The 17,505-nt window shown below is 30.0% G+C and overlaps 1 protein-coding gene and 1 long non-coding RNA gene across 2 annotated transcripts in view; one reads left to right on the top strand and one right to left on the bottom strand.

Annotated features, from left to right (window-relative positions):
- Positions 1–17,505, bottom strand: part of LOC148284540 (uncharacterized) — a 272,006-nt gene that overhangs the window by 63,409 nt on the left and 191,092 nt on the right. The window lies entirely within an intron of this gene.
- LOC148284541 (uncharacterized) overlaps positions 1–17,505 on the top strand; it is a 230,953-nt gene that overhangs the window by 184,715 nt on the left and 28,733 nt on the right. The gene's annotated exons all lie outside the window — the stretch shown is intronic.

The following is a 17,505-nucleotide window of genomic DNA, read 5'->3' as shown; positions in this document are numbered from 1 at the left end:
ATAGCCTAAATAGGTACTCCGCATGCATGGGTTTAAAAATCAATGTTGCAAAAACCCATGTACTTTGTAATACTTTATGCTTTGATGGCCAAAATCTGTGTCAAACCAAGTAATCGAAAGGGTCGAGAGTTTCAAATATCTGGGAGTATATGTTACGGAAAATGGCACCTTTCAAAAAGAGCTTGGAGTGCGTCTAGGAATAGCAGGCGCCACATTCAATAGTATGAAGGCTGTCTGGAGATAGGATATTTACTCAGTGAAAATCAAATGCCGCCTATATAACGCCTGCATAACACCTATTTTCCTCTACGGATACGAATCGTGGCACTTCACTAGGGCCCAAAGCGGCGAAATTCTGAGTTTTGAGAATAGGTGTCTGAGAAGAATCTTGGGTGTGCGGTGGTTTGACTTTGTAAGGAATGAAGTGATAAGAAAACGGACGCAGCAAACTCCGCAGACAACTGTCGTCAAGCGAAGGCGATACGGTGAGCTTGGCCATGTGCTGCGAATTCCTCCTGAGGGCTTAAACCATGCTTCTCTACTTTACAAGACATCAGGTTCTCAACGTCCTGGACGTCCACTGCTGACTGTTTGCCGGCAGTTCGTGCCAGAACTACGGGACGCAAACCTGACTTGGGAGAATGCACAGGAGCTGGCAGCCGACAGAAATGTTTGAAGGATCTTTGTGGATACCATATGCTCCAACTAGGGAGCGGACATGGAATAATATTAATTAATAATAATATGTATGTTGTGTTTACTACAAGCAAGATACAGTAAAGACCTACATTCATATTTTGTGGCGAAGATAATCTAGATTCATTGCAATAGAGTGCCCTTGACACCACTGGGTGAGGATAAAGAAATGATGATGATGATGAAGTTACTTTTTTAAGATTTTTGCATAAAACTAAACATCCTGTATCCGTTTGCTAAGTACATAATGTCTAGGCACAATACGTGCATAACAAGCATATGTATAGGTGTATGGATACCTTCCAGTTGCAGTAAAATGAGTATTTACATACTAATAAATGTACATAAACTGATGTGTATATGTTGATACACAGTAAAATCTCATTTCCTTAATGTTAGCATTGCGGATAAGTTTACGCATTAAAAAATATAGAGGTTCACAACTAATGGTACACGAAACCATTTATGTTTTTGTTAGATTTAAAGAAAAAAAATAAGCTTCAGTTACTATAGTTAAATAAGCAGACATGTCATTTATACACAAGCTACATCTCGTCGGTTTTCTGGCCCAAGTACTAGTAACTACATTTTACTTGTGAGATATTGGTTTTTTGAAGTTAAAAGCTTATCTCAAATCAACGATTCAAATAATACCGCATGTTGAATATTGTTTTTTGTATTTATAAAATATTCAATATTTTTATTTGCTTTTTAAACAAATACCATTTGATTTCATTTTAAGAAAGTTGTAGTTACCAACTTGTGCCAGAAATCCGACGATTCAATATAGCAATATTTCATTTTCATCATTCTCAACATTTTTTTTAAAAAGACAGCAATCACGTTTCACATGTAATCATTTATATAATAAGCAGATATACAAATTTTCATAGTCCATATGTATCTTTGTGCAACTCGTTACAATATATACGACACTACCCGGTAGCTGTCAATTTTTGATTCTTAAAAACACAACTTATTTATTTCAAGACAACAACAGCTATTACAACAAAATTACAACATTTTCCAATAAACCAGTATAACATATCAATTGTACGTAGTTATGCAGAAAGCATTAAGTCCACAATTTTGCAAAAATGAGATATTGATGGGTGCAGTAAGGTCGATTCTATGTTTTGCTAAAAACAGCCAGACCGCTTTCATACAAAAAAACTGTATTTATCACCTTCGGGAAAAGGTGTCGATCACAAAAACGGCATTTCTCAACTTGCAGAAAACACCCACAAAACTAAAAAAATCTTATGGTACTTTAAAAATATTTTAAACTGGCCCAAAACATAATAAGATTTTTGTTTGTTATATATAAAAAAAACCGTATGCATTCATTGTTTATCGTTTTTTAAAGTCAAAAACATCCCAACTATCGTTTAGATTTTGTATTTTTTTATTTTTACAAAATGACTATTATCTCAGTTTCACTTATCTATGGCTGGCTGCTTTCTGTATAACTACGTTCAATTGTAGTTTTTAATATTACTAAATATAAAGCTCTCTCCGTATCACTCTATTTGCAAAACCAGTTGAATATGTAGTATTAAAAAAAAATTCACCGCACACAATCAATGCCAACTGTAAAAAAACTTGAAACAGAAAAATATAGGTATTTTACTAACCAAATGCCTGCCTGGTGTAGTGGGTTCGATTCTCGGTGAGAACACTAAAATTACATGCCATTTTTCTCAAGTCTAGGTGTACTGTGCTGTAATTCACCACTGTAATTGGGCCTCAAGGCATGTTGTGGTAAAAAAAAACTACCGTAAATAATTAATAACGCCGACAATTAAAAAACAAAATTGTATTTTTGTTTTTTCCGCTCTAAATAGTTTGCCTTCCCTGGCCATTGAGTACTTCACTAACGAGTACGCACACACTTTAGTGCTCGGAGCAGTCAGCTACATAAATTCCTCCCGCTGCGCGCGGCCGCGGGCGAGTAATAATCTCGCCGCAACTTGTGTGCACTTACTTCCCGCACTAACGGGACTCTTAATGCACGGCCCGTATCCAGCGGAACCGTTCAATTGATATTTTTATTTGTTTTCGTATCAGTTTTATATCAGATAATAAAATAATATACTGCCGTATAAACGCAAAACCATCGAATCTTATACATTCCGAATACAATTTTTTTCAAATTTATGCTGAAAATTCAGGCGATTGATAAAATACATACTCCTGTTTTACCGTTTTTATGCAAAATAAATTCAGTCATTTAAAAAAAAAGTGCTTTTATCTTGGTGGAAAAGGGTCATTTTTTAAATGTGTTTTTAATTAAACGCCTTTTTGGAGATTTAATCGATCTACCGTCTTTAAAAACAGGAAATTTGGTGTTAAGAAAACATTATCGTTTTTTTTAAATTCATATTTAAAGCACTTACTTTATAATTGTACACAGTAATAGTGTTATAACGTATTAAGTTATTGTAAAACCATTTAAATTAATTTATTATGCCTACCAGTTTCACAACATTGTCAAGAAAAATAAATTTCCAAAAAATATTTTAAATAACAACATGTTGAAACTTAAAATACGACAGCATGTAGATACTTAAAATACGAGCATTGTGAGCTAAAAATTTTAATGTTTTGTAAAATTTTATCAGATGCTTTTCACCGATAAAATTTGAAATTACTTATTAGTAATAAAGTTCATATTTTTATGGTTAATAAGACTGATATAATAAGTCTAAACTGTTTTTATAGCATAATATAATATCCAAAAAACATATTTATGGTGACGCTTTTTGGCAAAAAATGTTTTTTTTAAGAGCCATGCATTTTAAAGCGCTGATATTTATATTTATTTTTTAAATATTTTATTTTAAAAAAATAAAAAAATATTAGCATTCTTTTAATTTACCCAAATCTCAATTTGGGTGGCCATTTTCGATAAGTTGTAAATAACTCACTATTAGAAAATGTAAATTAAGTTAGGGTAGAGTGGGATTTGAACCTCAAACCTCTGGCCGTGAGTCCCAACACTAGCCACGGGACCACAACTCGATTCATCATAAAGTTTTTATGCGTTTTAAGAGTCTTGTGAGACTTTAACCAAAATAATATTTTTTTAGAATTTTTACAATTATTGTCACTGTACATTATTTGATATAAATTCTTGGGTTTTAGAAACTCGTTAGCAATTCGTGTAAAACATGAAATAATGATATGGCTACTGTATTTAGAGAATGTCTATCCGTCCGACAAGAATGTATTTATTAGTAACAAGAACATCCGCAGAACATATACAAACTACTAATGCCTTATTCTGGTAATCTCACACATGCACATGTAGAAAATGTATAAAAATATAAAACAATATGACAAACATGTGTTTTACACATTTTTCTATAACATTCTTGTAAATTATATTATCATTCATTTATTTTCAAAATATTTTATTTAAATTAATTTAACAACAAACAAAAAAATATACATTTTTGATATCAAAAACAGTTTTCACGTTCTGGTATTATATTTTTTCCAGTCTTTTTAAAACAAGTATTCCCTTCATGATTCATATTATTTCGTTTCTCTCCCGTTAGTTTTCATTTCCTTTCAACACTTTGTAACACAATTAGTGACGCGTGTAATTTTACTTTAGTATAGGTCTTAACGATGAGGTTGTAACCTTGAAATTGGACGACGTGTGACTGTTTGTAAAATAAAGTGGTTCGTTTAAATTTATAAACAAATACGATAACAGTGTATTTTTTTTTAAATGCAGACGTGGGGGGCAAGTTCAAGTTATTTTAGGATTTACTCACAGTTCACGTATACCCTTACGAAAAATAAGATAAATATATTTTTGATTTGTACACCATTTTGTGAAAAGGACGTAAATTATATTGTTATGGTATTTGTCACAATCAGTATAGTGTAAAGTATCCGCATACCAAGTTTTGTAAAATTTCCATTGAAAATAAAAGTAAAAATTGCATTTTTCAATTAAATATGATAAAAGCTCCATCTATAACTAATAAGTTTCATATTTTCGTTTAGAATCACCTTAAACAGCGACGTGTACAATGTAACTTTACTATATTATGTTTTCAAGAATTGTCTGAAATATCACTACCCGTCCTATGACGTAAAACTTTTTTTTAGCCATCCCTTATTTCCTCTCTTTCAACAACCCCTTTCTCGCATCCGTTTTTTTACTTCACGTTGTCAAGAACCTGTATTCTTTAAATATTTTCGATCATAATTTGTTATATGTTACTTAATTTCAATAATCATTTTGTTATTGCTGAGTGAACATTTTATTTTCTAAGTTATAGCTATTTTGTTGAAAAATTTTAAGCAGCAATTAACCCGCCAAGTTCAATTAAAAATAGTTATTGAAAATGAATTAAATGTTAAATACCGTTTAATTGACTGTTTGTTTATACTGTACATAATTACGATCTATTTATTTTAAATTTTGTTGTTTATAGCAATAACGTGTTATAAACAAGTCCTAATAATTAATTGGACAATTCCGTTACTGTTTTTGTTGTTCGGAATAAGGCAGCAGCGATCCACAACATGGTGGAGGAATGAGAGAATCTGCAACCGGTTACGACAACTTTCTTCGTTTAACTAATAGAATCTTAGTATTAAATTGTTAATAAATTATATAAACGTGTTCTTGCGATACATTTACTGATCGCTAGCTCGAATACCAACAATAGAAACTAGAGCGATATGAACATATTACATTTAATATATATAGAAATATACGAGATCAAACAGTTAGCGTGCTCTTGTATTTCTGTTTACTTTAAGTGTACGTGCGAGAACATCGTCACTCTTCAATACAAATAAGTCAAAAGTATTTTTACAGGTAGAGTTATGTGAATTTTTAAATTAACTATATCAAATCTTATTACAAACGTATAATGATGTAGGTACACTATTATAGAAAGCTGTTGATTAGAAAATTAATAAATAAATATCATCCTCCTTTATTACTTTTCAAATTTTGCAAATAAAACTAAATTCGGTCTAGAAGTTTCTCAGATTGAAATGTCGTTTTTAAATTTTCATTTATTCATTTTCCAATTCAAAAAATAATAATTTAACAGTGGAGTCCCAAATAGACAAAGAATGCGCATTCTATAACCCTATTTTTTTCTTCTTCCGGTGCCTTGTCGGGTCCACTCATCGGTGACGTTGCGGATCACAGCAGCAAAAGCGTTTTTGTCCTACGCTATTCTAATATTCCGTAAGCATGATGACTGCTAATTCCTGGGAAAAGATGACCAGAGTAGTTTCCCGTTGCCTACTCTGGTGGATTTTTCTGTCGGGGTTATCTTCCTTTAGCCTGCTGGTTCTGGTTTGGAGGCGTCAGAAACTCACCTTTTATCCTCTTGTTGTCTGCTGTAATCACGCCGTTATAAGTGTGATCCCATAGCCTGGGTGCCTCATTTGATAAAATTAAATCTGTATCAGTGTATGAAATAATTGACATTTAAATTTTTAATTTGAATCAATTTGTAGTTGCTACTCTAAAAATATCCAATATTATAGAGAAAAAAAGATCTACTCGTAATTATTTACGGTTGCACTTAGATCGTCAATTATCTGAATCGTACTATAGCAATTGTAAGCCATTTCCTCGTTCAATTTTACATTTTCTACGGCTATAATAATAAATATTTAAATCAGGCTATGTTTACTATTGTGTTAATATCACGCTGATTTATCTAAGGGATAATTAAAGAGAACATTTGACTTCTTTCCCTTTCTTACATCTTGTCATACGTGCCTTTCAGTTCCAGATAAAGGATTTTGATTAATTGCAGCATGTCCTGTCTTTTTCGGCCTTTCGTCATCCTACGCTACCATATTAAAATAACTAAATTTAAATTTAACCATCTTACTCTATCATTCTACATTCGAGTCAGAAACCCATTATCCAACTTATTGGCATTGCAATTTTTGAAAAAAAAATAGAACTCAATCGGTATAGAAAAAACATAATCGTTGTTTTTGCAATGGCAACTAAATCATAAAACAAAACAGCTTGAAGTTAATGCATCTCAAACGACTTCCTTATTGTCAATGCGTAGATATGATTATTATCTCTTCTACCACACGGTTATTGCTCAGTTTCCATATTATATTTAATTGTTTAGGGTAGCCCCTAATTAGAGCAATGTCCACGTTCATGCAACAAATGCGAGGTTAATTAAGTTCAGTTTTATGGACAGCATTCCTCCTTGGATGGATTTAATCGGAATGTAGATTCAACTAACGCGGACGAGTTGAACATTGGATTTGCAGGTGTCTCTGATTCAATAAGAATCATCTATGAATCTTTAATTAGGATGCAGTCAGAAGAACGAATGCTGAGATACTGCACAGAATCTATGTACATACCAATAGCAGATATTGCCCTAAAAGAGGATCTCGGAAACATTATAATGCATCTATTTTGGAATGGCATGCAGTTTAATGATTAATATGTTTTATGAAGGATTTTAAAATGTTAATTTATGTCGTAAAGTTTTAATCGAATGATAAAACGACCTTTGATAATATAAATATATGTTTTATGATTCAGACAAAATCCGCTGTCATTTTTCTTAAGAATCATCATGACATATTCATGATAGGTTTACAAGAAAACTTTGCGTTTTTTATGAATCAAGGCGGTTTACGAATACAGTTTTCAGTATGATGAGCATTTTTGTCCCTATTGTTACTCTCAGATATCCTGTAAAAAAAGTCGAGTGGAGATAAGTCCACCACGTTGTGTAGTGATTTGAGCGTTTGCCTACATTCTTAAGATTTTGGGTTCGATTCCTGGCAGGGTGGACGTAAAATATCGATTTTAAATGTGGTTCTACGCTGAAATATTTAAATGTTCCTGGACTATAGTAGTAGTTAGTATCTGGGCGTAAGACTGATTACCGTCCCTTCCTTGTAATAAAAATTATCTAGATACGCTGCAATTGTAGTGTTGATATCAGGGGTCATAATTTTATCATTATTACTATTTTCTTTTTGTTTGTAATATAAGCTGTATATTTTTTGCCTTGCAAAAAAAACGTCCTTTCGATCGGAGTTTTTTTCTGATTTATCGTAATGAAAAATTAATTTTAATATGGTAATTTATTGACAACTGCAGAAAATATCACACTGCTTATCTCATATTCTGTACCGCAAATATATTATAATACTACCGTTTACCCGTGGCTTTGCTTACGCGGTATAATGGAGAAATTAGGTAGGTAATAAATTAGTTTCGCCGTTTACCAAAAATAATTTTCCCGATGGAATAATATATTTTTTCGGGACAGAAAGTAGCTTGTCTCGATTTTTGATTTTTCAACTACCACTAAGAAAAAATATGACGATCCTTTGGTTTATGGCAACGTCATAGTTATTTTGTTTACAAATCCTTAATCCTACTACAAAATCAAAACGAAAATAAAAACTACCCTAACTAATGAAGCACGTCAATGAAAGAAATTTAAATAATAAATTAATAAGAAGTAATAATGATCTCCTGTACAAAACAATCAAAACTCTGCCTGTTCGAGGACTACTGTGGCTTTGCATCATTTTGAAACAATTTAATATTAACACATTCAAGTTTCCTCTCAAACATAACCATAATACACGCTTTACGTCTAATGATGGCTTGGTAGTACCAAAAGTATGTAATAAATATGGAAATAGAACTCTCAAATATTTAGTACATAGAATTTTTCAATTTATTACCAAAATAACTTAAATTTAACTCGCATTGTAACAAGAGCAAAATAAGAGAGTGGCTACTCAATCAAGAGTTTATATATTTTAGTTTTTCATATATTTTCTTGTATTTAAAAAATTTACGTATTATTATTTGTTTAAACATGTTTATTCTGATCTTTCCGGCTGTTAATTTTTATCTGTTATTCATTGTTTTTATAAATGTAAATAATATTATTAAGTCAGTATAAATATAATCTTCACCAACAAGCTACAAAAAGTGGCTTGGTGGGATTTTAGTTTTAGTAAAAATATAACAAGTGAAATTTTTTTTAAATTGTAAAATTAATAAAATAAATAAATAAATAAAATAAAAAAATTTCGAGTAGATTATTTTTGACATTTTACCTCACCGCTCACTCATTTTGAAATTATCTTGCAGGATGAAAACATAAATATCCTTTTTTACTTCTCACTTCTCCGGGTATTTTTATGCAAAAAATATATCAGTCAGTCGCTCCGTTGAGACGCGAAGGGAAACATAAACAAACCAATAAATACACTCTCACATTTTTATATTAGTATGTATTACATCAAGCATAATGAAGAATTTATATATGTATTTAATGTTTTTTTCTGCTATTGAATTTATTTGTTTAATCTTAAATACCCATAAGATTTTAACCTTTTCTGCCGCATGGGAAATTGACTTGTCATTTGTGTACATTGGTACTTAAGTACATGTGATTTTACGTATAAATTCAGTAGGATCAAGTCATCACACTGACAAAGAAACACGATTTCTCATGAGATATGTCACACACAAAGAACCGTGTGGATTCCAAATTACCTTAGATCTTGTCAGTTAGAATCTATCGAGATCACGCACATCCATGAATTACATACATTTTATACTTACATGGGTATTTGTACACAAATACAGGTGCTATTATTGTCATGAGGTTATAAGACTCACAATTTGATTCAGTAGTTATAACTAATAAAATATTGCGTGATCAACTTGATATGAATTAAAGGTAAAATTGGTGTAATTTACTTATCAAAATTTTAAAAGAAATTTGAGAATATTTTATTATGATTGTTGAAATTGCAAAAGCGTATTTGTTGTATTATTTTAAACTAAATTACATAAAATAAAATACTTTATTTCTAAAATATCTCATGTTAAAGGTAGTAGTTTTCTTTATTTAAAAAACGTAGAGTACGTAATTAATATTCTTTTCAAGTCAAAATCTGGTATTTATCAAATCTTCTTATATAATAAATCTTTTAGTGACACAGTTTTAAATAGTGTATTGGTTGCACAAAAATCCATTATTAAAATAATACTCAGAGTCCCGATACAGACATTTACTGAAGAAATATTCCATAAATCACAACTTATGAAACCAAAACAATTATACGCTAAAACAATACTCACTTATAGATTCAAAAACTACTCCTACTCTAATGAAAGACATAACTTCCACAATACATCACAAACAAATAATATAATCACTAGATCCTCAGCACATAGACAACTTAAACAAATACAAATTAAAACCACTTTCGGACAAAGGGATTTTGAGTATTATTCAGTTAAAATCCATTACCCACTTCCACTATCTATTAAAATAATTAGTAACGAGAATATGTTTAAAAAGGCTATAAAAAAATGGATAGTGGAGCTAGGTAGAAGTAAAATGGATTGTCTCATTCGCCCATACCAATATTGAATCAATTGCTCCACAATTGTATGTTAGGTTTTTGTTATTGTTATTGTGTGTTTAGTAATATAAGTAATATAGATGTACATAAATACCTTGTTTTTAAAACTGCCTAAATATTTGTTAATTATCTTCGTTTTTTTAAGTTAGTCTTCTTCGTTTATTCTCAAATGTTATTTAAAAAAAGTATATTGTTAAGTGTCCTCGGCACGGAAAACCCCAGGGAGGTCACATTATTTTTATTATTAATTTTAGTTAGTAAGCAAAAAATATGAATAAATAAATAAAATAAATATAGATTTACATAAAATATGCATGAAAAAATGTAACAATTTTTAGAATAAATCATTATCCAAAAATTTTTTTGAGAGTGTAAATATCACATATTTTATAACAATGTTTCATTTTTTATCGAGGTTATAAAAAATTCCTGAATTTTTAAAATAGTTTCGTATTTTTACAATTCATTTCATTAATTATAGTACTTTCTTACTAAAAGACTAGGCAGATATTGTACTGGATTATTTTTTTATAATAATAATGAAAATCAATTTCTAAATAATCCCATCAATGTTATTTATGGATAATATAGAAGCGAATTATTATTTCATTTTCGAACTTGATTTGGTTATCTATAAAGATAAATTTTACTATGAGGTGTTCAATACCTATTTTTTTATGTTCGCTGTAGCCTAAAACTTATTATGTCTGTGTTATTTATAACCAATTTTGACTGCGATGTACAAAAATTGCGTTTATTAATGATTACCAAGTGATAAAATTGTATTTTGAATAAGTATATAATTGCATTAACTCCGAATGACATCTTTAAATTAACTTGTTGGCAATAGTAATGTATGTACCATAATGGATAATAATGAAAGTTCAGCATACTGTTTTGCCTGACGGAATCCGTTTAAAGTTTTCCTGCTCATAATTGAAGTTTAATTACTAAAGTTAATATAGACGTCGAGAATTATCATGTTTAAATGAAAGTCAGCCTTTTAAAACACAGCAAATGACCACTGCATCAATCATAACCGGGTCATGTATTAATTACAGATGTTCTATTTTGCTCATTTAGACATAAAGTGCGTAAAAAATACAAGGTAATTGATTCTAAATTAATACAATCAATTTTGAAAATAATTTGTTAACAACAAAGACTATTTTTTTATTGTAATAAACGATGTGTATAAATCATAATTTTTAAAACATTTATTTAATTCAAATCTATTACAAGAGAAAGTGAAAATATTTTTAAAAATAGAATATGGATGTCTAGGCACTTACAGGAATTATGACTTGTAATTTGCTGGTTCAAGTGAACCATAGTTTACACTGTAACATTCCTCTTATTTTTAAATATAGATATTTTATCTTTTATCATTGATGTGGGTGAGATTCATCTGGCTCAATTATTAAAAAACTTTTCAATATTTTTACTTTTTTATCAGTTAGTTTAATTGGCAATATTGTCAGTATATCCAAATGTTTGTAGGCAGGCTGTATACCAACATTTGAACTTACTTAAAATATTTCCTCTTACCAAGTTCTCTTCTTTTCCCTCTTCGTTATAAATACACGATTTTAAATTATTATTTTTCGCTTACGCACTCACACACATTCTCTCTAACAAATTCATTCGCACACACACATAAACACAAACGTCACACACATACAATTATAATTTATTATAGAGACCGAGTTTTTCGCTTTTGTGACATCCTCAAAACTGGTATTTTAGAATGTATTTATACAAAACAGAGGTAAGGATAGATAATTCAAAATTAGAAAAGAGTAAATTAAATTAAATAATTTTTGCCTTAAGGATCATGAACAAAGTTTTTCAGGTTGACATAATAATATTTCTTATGAGTTTAGGTATTGTATTTAAATTATTTTTAATACTTACACAATACTTAAACTCATAAGAAATATAATTTTATCAACTTATGAGTTAACCTAAAACACTTTATTAATGATCCTCAAGACAAAAAATATTTAATTTCGTTTACCTTATAATTAACATATAATTTTTTGAATTCTCAATTCTTACCTCTGTTTTGTATAAAAACATTGAATTTCTTAACAAAGATACCAGTCTCGAAGATGTCGCAAAAGCGATGAAACTGGTCACTGAATATTTTGAATTTGTGGATGGCTTGTCTTTTATTTCTATAATTAATTAAAATAAACATCCATCAATAATTTTTACTTACAAACTTAAATGTCATGCAGTTATAGATTTTCTTTTATATTATGAGATTAACAATGAATATTGGCTCTTGTATTGTTAATATATTTTTACCTATAATGTGAAAATTACTAATAAAATTTAACAAAGTTAAAAGAGGGTTAAAAGATATCGTTAAATTTTATTAGTGACAATATATGCCTGGAATCGTTAAAATAAATAAATTTATGTGAATCGCTTAAAAAATATTGAAATTTTTTTCGGTCCTTTTTAATTTAGGCAAGTTAAATTCAAATTTTGATCACCCTTTAAAATATAAGAAAAAAAATAATCTATGATTTTCAAACATAAATGAAAATTATATGGAATGCCAGGAGAATATGAGGAAAAAGTAGAAGAGTGGAATCACTTTTATTTAAATTATACCCATATATCCATTGCTTTCTAGTCAGTGTCTGTAAGTACACGAAATATTGATCAGATCTGACTCGATCTTAATTAGAGATACGTATCTAAGTGAGGAGGCAGATCACGTTTACTAGGCGCTCATTAGGAGTGAAGAGGTAGCCGCTTTAGGTCTGGTGCTGGAGTCACGTGCTTCGTGGACAGCTTCTGCCAAACGTGCTCCTGTCATGCAGTGATAGATGTATCAAAAGACAAACTGGGTGCATATAATTTTTAGCCGTAATGATCAAAAACGATGTAATTTCAGATGTTTTATATGAAAATTACAGATCAAGAGGCCAAATTCCCATAGTGAATAAAAACACAGCATTTTAGGTGACATAAAACAGCTGGTAACATCTTAATTTGAAAATTAAATACAAATACACCACAACATCATTATACTTGCAGAAGAATATATATATTTTTCTTTAACGAAATGAACAAAGGAAATTAAAAGTGCAGTCAGGAAAACCACATATTTAAAAATTTCTTTTCCAACATTTTTTTTTGTGTAGCTCTGATTGGAAAAAACCGTTTTTCCCTTTTTTCGTAATTTATAAAATAAACAAATTGCTGTAAGACGTCACTCCCAATTATGGACACGAGATTTGTTTTTTCTTTTATGTAATGGGAAACGTTAATGTTAATATATGTATTAAATTTATATAAAAAATGTATTTTTTAGTAATATTGTGTACTTATTTTTTTTATCTGAATAAACTAAAAAAACAACTTAACTGAAAAAATCCACACTTTTTTATTTAGGTTTCACTGGAAAATCTGTATGTGTAAAGCAAACGTTTTAATTGTCTAATAAAAAAGTAGAAATATGTAAATAAGAAAATTTATTTTTGCACTAATAAATAGAATTTTAGTACATTTTCGCTGTAGTGATATAGGGTTTAAACCTCGTACACTATACCATAAGATCTCAACTTAATTCGTTTATCTAAACGTATGATAAAAAACCTTATTTCTATGCTTTAAAGCAAGTGATGAAATAAATAGCGGTATGGCTGGTGGATATTTGGGGAGCCTTTTAAGCCGAAGAGCCGGATAGCCGGCTTATTGTCCTTTGTTTTTATTCCAATACATTTTTAATCAAAATCATTTTTAAAAAAACTATTCTTATTTTGGGGTAATTTTTTTTCTGTAGTTTAGACTGAATACTAATGAACTTTTCAATGCAAATCAGACATTTTTTCCAAATCATGACGGTTACTACCTAATTCATAAATACGGTTGATATCAATTAAACAATAATGTGGCGTTAATTTCATTAAAATTTCACCGTTTAATAAATGTAAGATATCCGCTGAATATTAAGCTACTTTCCGGTATCCGGATAATAAAGTTTGGCCGGATACCGGATAGTTGCCAGATATCCGTTTCATCTCTGTCTAAAACAATGTGGAATTAAGATTAATTTATTTTAAGTTACAGATTTAATATTTTTTTCGTGGTAATTTATATTAATTGCTTAGATTTTCAAGGATAATTTATACGCATATGAATTTATATTCAAAAATGTTTATTTTTCTGTGGGTTGGTCTTCGTCAAACAAATATCTTAGCCATTTAAAAACGCACTGTAAAAGTAATTTAACGAATTATAACCATAATTGAATTTCTTAACAGTGGGCTGAGACTTATTTTTCACAGCCCGGTTCACGGTTATTTAAGATATTTTTCAGTAATTTATCGTGGGTCGTTGTTCTGTTTATAATGGTCACCCTTGATATGAAATAGACGTGAGTTTAGAACTAATTCCTTAAAGAGTATGCATAATGCAGCATTTCGAATTCATAATTCAATCCGGATTATCTCTAGGTAAATGTTTCTTGTGGAAATATGTAAAATTATTAAATCTGCATTTGATAAACATCCTTTCATTTACTTAGAGAGAATTGTTTAATGTATTCAAAACACGAGAAATTTATAACTCGAATAATCTCTATTATGGTACATACAAGTGTTTTTTTCTCATTCAAATATCATTATTTTGTTCCACCTAATTGACCCTATAATGCATAAAATGTTTGGAAAATATGTTTTTTTCTTGAGGAAAAAAAACACTCTTGCAGCTTTGCTAACCTTTTCGTCAAGCGAAAATTGGTAGATTCCAAAAAATATATCAGAAGATTTCGGTAGATTTGATTCAACCCGAGTGACGTGGTCTGGACACGGGAAGGAGAAACTTATACTTATTTGAGGATGTCAATCATTTATTTAATTAATCATTGAAATGCAAATTCCTGTAACGTGTGACATTCGTCTACTGTAATAATTTATAATATGATATATTCCCATACGTGACTTCTAGAATAATCATACCTGAGAATAAAATATTTCAGACGTGTGTTTATGGTCTTGCTGGACACATATGTAGAGCAAGGCTATGCGGACTGGAGATGTCAATAAATAATTAAAACTAATCATGTTTTCTATTTAAATATTATTTATTATAGCGGTTATTAATAATATGTATATGTAATACTCACAGAAACTGACTAGAAATTAATTTAAAATTAATCATTGCGTTGTTTATCTTATTGCGATTTTTGACATGTCTATCTTCGAGCATTCGTTGGATTTAGTCATGCTATGCCTTACGCATTTTCCTCCTTTTTTGTAGGCATCAAAATTTATAAAGTAAATCTTTTAAGCCGTTTATTCGCTCGAAATGTCTAAACCAACGCCAAACTTTTTTTGATTTTGTCGGTAATGCTTATCAACAATATTTTGAGTTTTTCCTAATTTTTGTAGAGAAGGACTGGATTTAACCCCTTAGGTAGCTGTTAATATTAACATATAACAACATAGATGAAGATTATTTCAGATAAGGTAATATTTTAGTCTAGGCATCTACAGGGCTTATGACCTGTTATTGTCTGGTTTAAGTGGCCATTTTACACACTGTTTAACATTTACTATTCTGCTTATATTTTAACACGCATATTCCTCCAATTATTCTATCTGTTGATGTTTGTGAAGTTAAAGAGATTAAACCTTCATTTGTGCAAGTGAGATTCATCTGATTTAATTATTATTTCACCTGCATACTAGGCAATGCCTGTTTTATTTATTTTTTGCCTAGAGTTCAACATGTCCTGCTTTAATTTTTTTTTTGTCTCTGTTGTATTTTTTTTTTTTTTTTGAGTTTGTCCAAATTTTTTTAAATTTCTTTTTATTTGTTTATTTTATGTTGAAAACGCATATCTTAAAATATTTCATAATTTTATAAACCTAATTCATTTTTGTACCTTGTGGCCTCTCCGCTAGCTCATATATGTGATTTTATAATAATAATTTAAAGCAAACCTCGCTTGAAACTTTGATCATCGAGTGAAGGTTTGTATTGAATTTGTATAAGGCTCCAAATTAGTTTTCAATACACCTCGCACTGTACAAATATTGCATTTCTAAGATAGGTGGTGTTCACTACACACATATTATTATAACAGCATTTCATGCCTGATATTTGGTTTATTAACACCTTGGTTTCGGTGAGATTAGACTTAATTTGAAGTTAGTTCGATCAGGGTCATCTCTGTAAATTGCGGCGTTCATAGCATTAATAACTATTTTGTTTGCGAGCGCAAATAAATTCGTGCATGGGCGTATGCAGTGGCCAGCTGCCTACAAAGCTATCAATTCCGTGATCATTTTATGGCAGTAGGAAGCGAAACAAACAGAATCGATGAAAAAATCGGCTCTAAAAAAGATTCTCATTGGCTGGAGTGCTTTTTTATGGCAAGGTCGCAGAAATATAGACGTTCCTCGACATTGTGTCGGATTCCGCTTGGACGGTGCAGGGGACACTGATGAGGGTTCAAGAACGTTTATTTATAAATATACGCAGTACAATATACATTGTTGTTGCCATGTTCGCAATCACGCCAGGTAACGAAGTGATTGACACATCAATATTATAATTATTCATAGGACACTTCATTGATACACCAACCGCAGCGTATTATTATATGTTTTGGAACATAAAGGTAAGATGATCTGTCTTAAACTTAAAATGAAAACACTTCTATTATAAACATGCATTTTTTCTACCGTCGATACAATTTCGCATGAATATTATGATTTTTTTACATTTTACGCAATATTTTTGGATATTTAAATCGATTTAAAATGCCGTATTTCTTTTTTATTTTCACCTTACTTAGTTATAGATTTATTTATCTTTAACTTTCGTCTTGTAGCAAAATAATGAATACATTGTTTTTTTAATGAATCGTCAAGATTGCCACTATCGCAGTAAATTAAAATCGTCATTAGTAGAAAGCAGTGATGAATAATGAGCATTCAATATGTTTATTTTAAGTATTTAATTATCATTGTTATTAAATTAGTAAATACACCACATGACATTCACTTCTTATATCTGTCAGTAAAATAGATTCGAAGTATTTTTTTGTTTTAGAATTGATAAAGAAAAAACAAATGAAAAAGTTAAAAGACTTACTTCAATTTTTACTTAAAATATTAATGATATTTCTCCGTACACTTACGTGTATATAATTTTACTGATTTAAAGGTGAATTATTTATTATTTGGTTACTTCTTTGCAATGGATAGCTTACGGGCATATTTGCCGTAAATTAATTGATTGGAGAACACTTTTTTAATGACCCTGATCGGTACTACCTTGAGCTCTGCGTTTGTATAACTTCTGATGACTGCGATGACTTGTAGAAAATGCTTCAGGCGAAGGCGTAGGCTGTTGCAC

Source organism: Micrasema longulum, unplaced genomic scaffold (assembly GCF_059751315.1).
Source record: "Micrasema longulum isolate JH-2025_06_02 unplaced genomic scaffold, ASM5975131v1 h1tg000112l, whole genome shotgun sequence".
In the NCBI taxonomy this organism is placed as follows: domain Eukaryota; kingdom Metazoa; phylum Arthropoda; class Insecta; order Trichoptera; family Brachycentridae; genus Micrasema; species Micrasema longulum.
The sequence above is the reverse complement of the archived record's forward strand: the minus strand, read 5'-3'. Positions and strand labels throughout refer to the sequence as shown.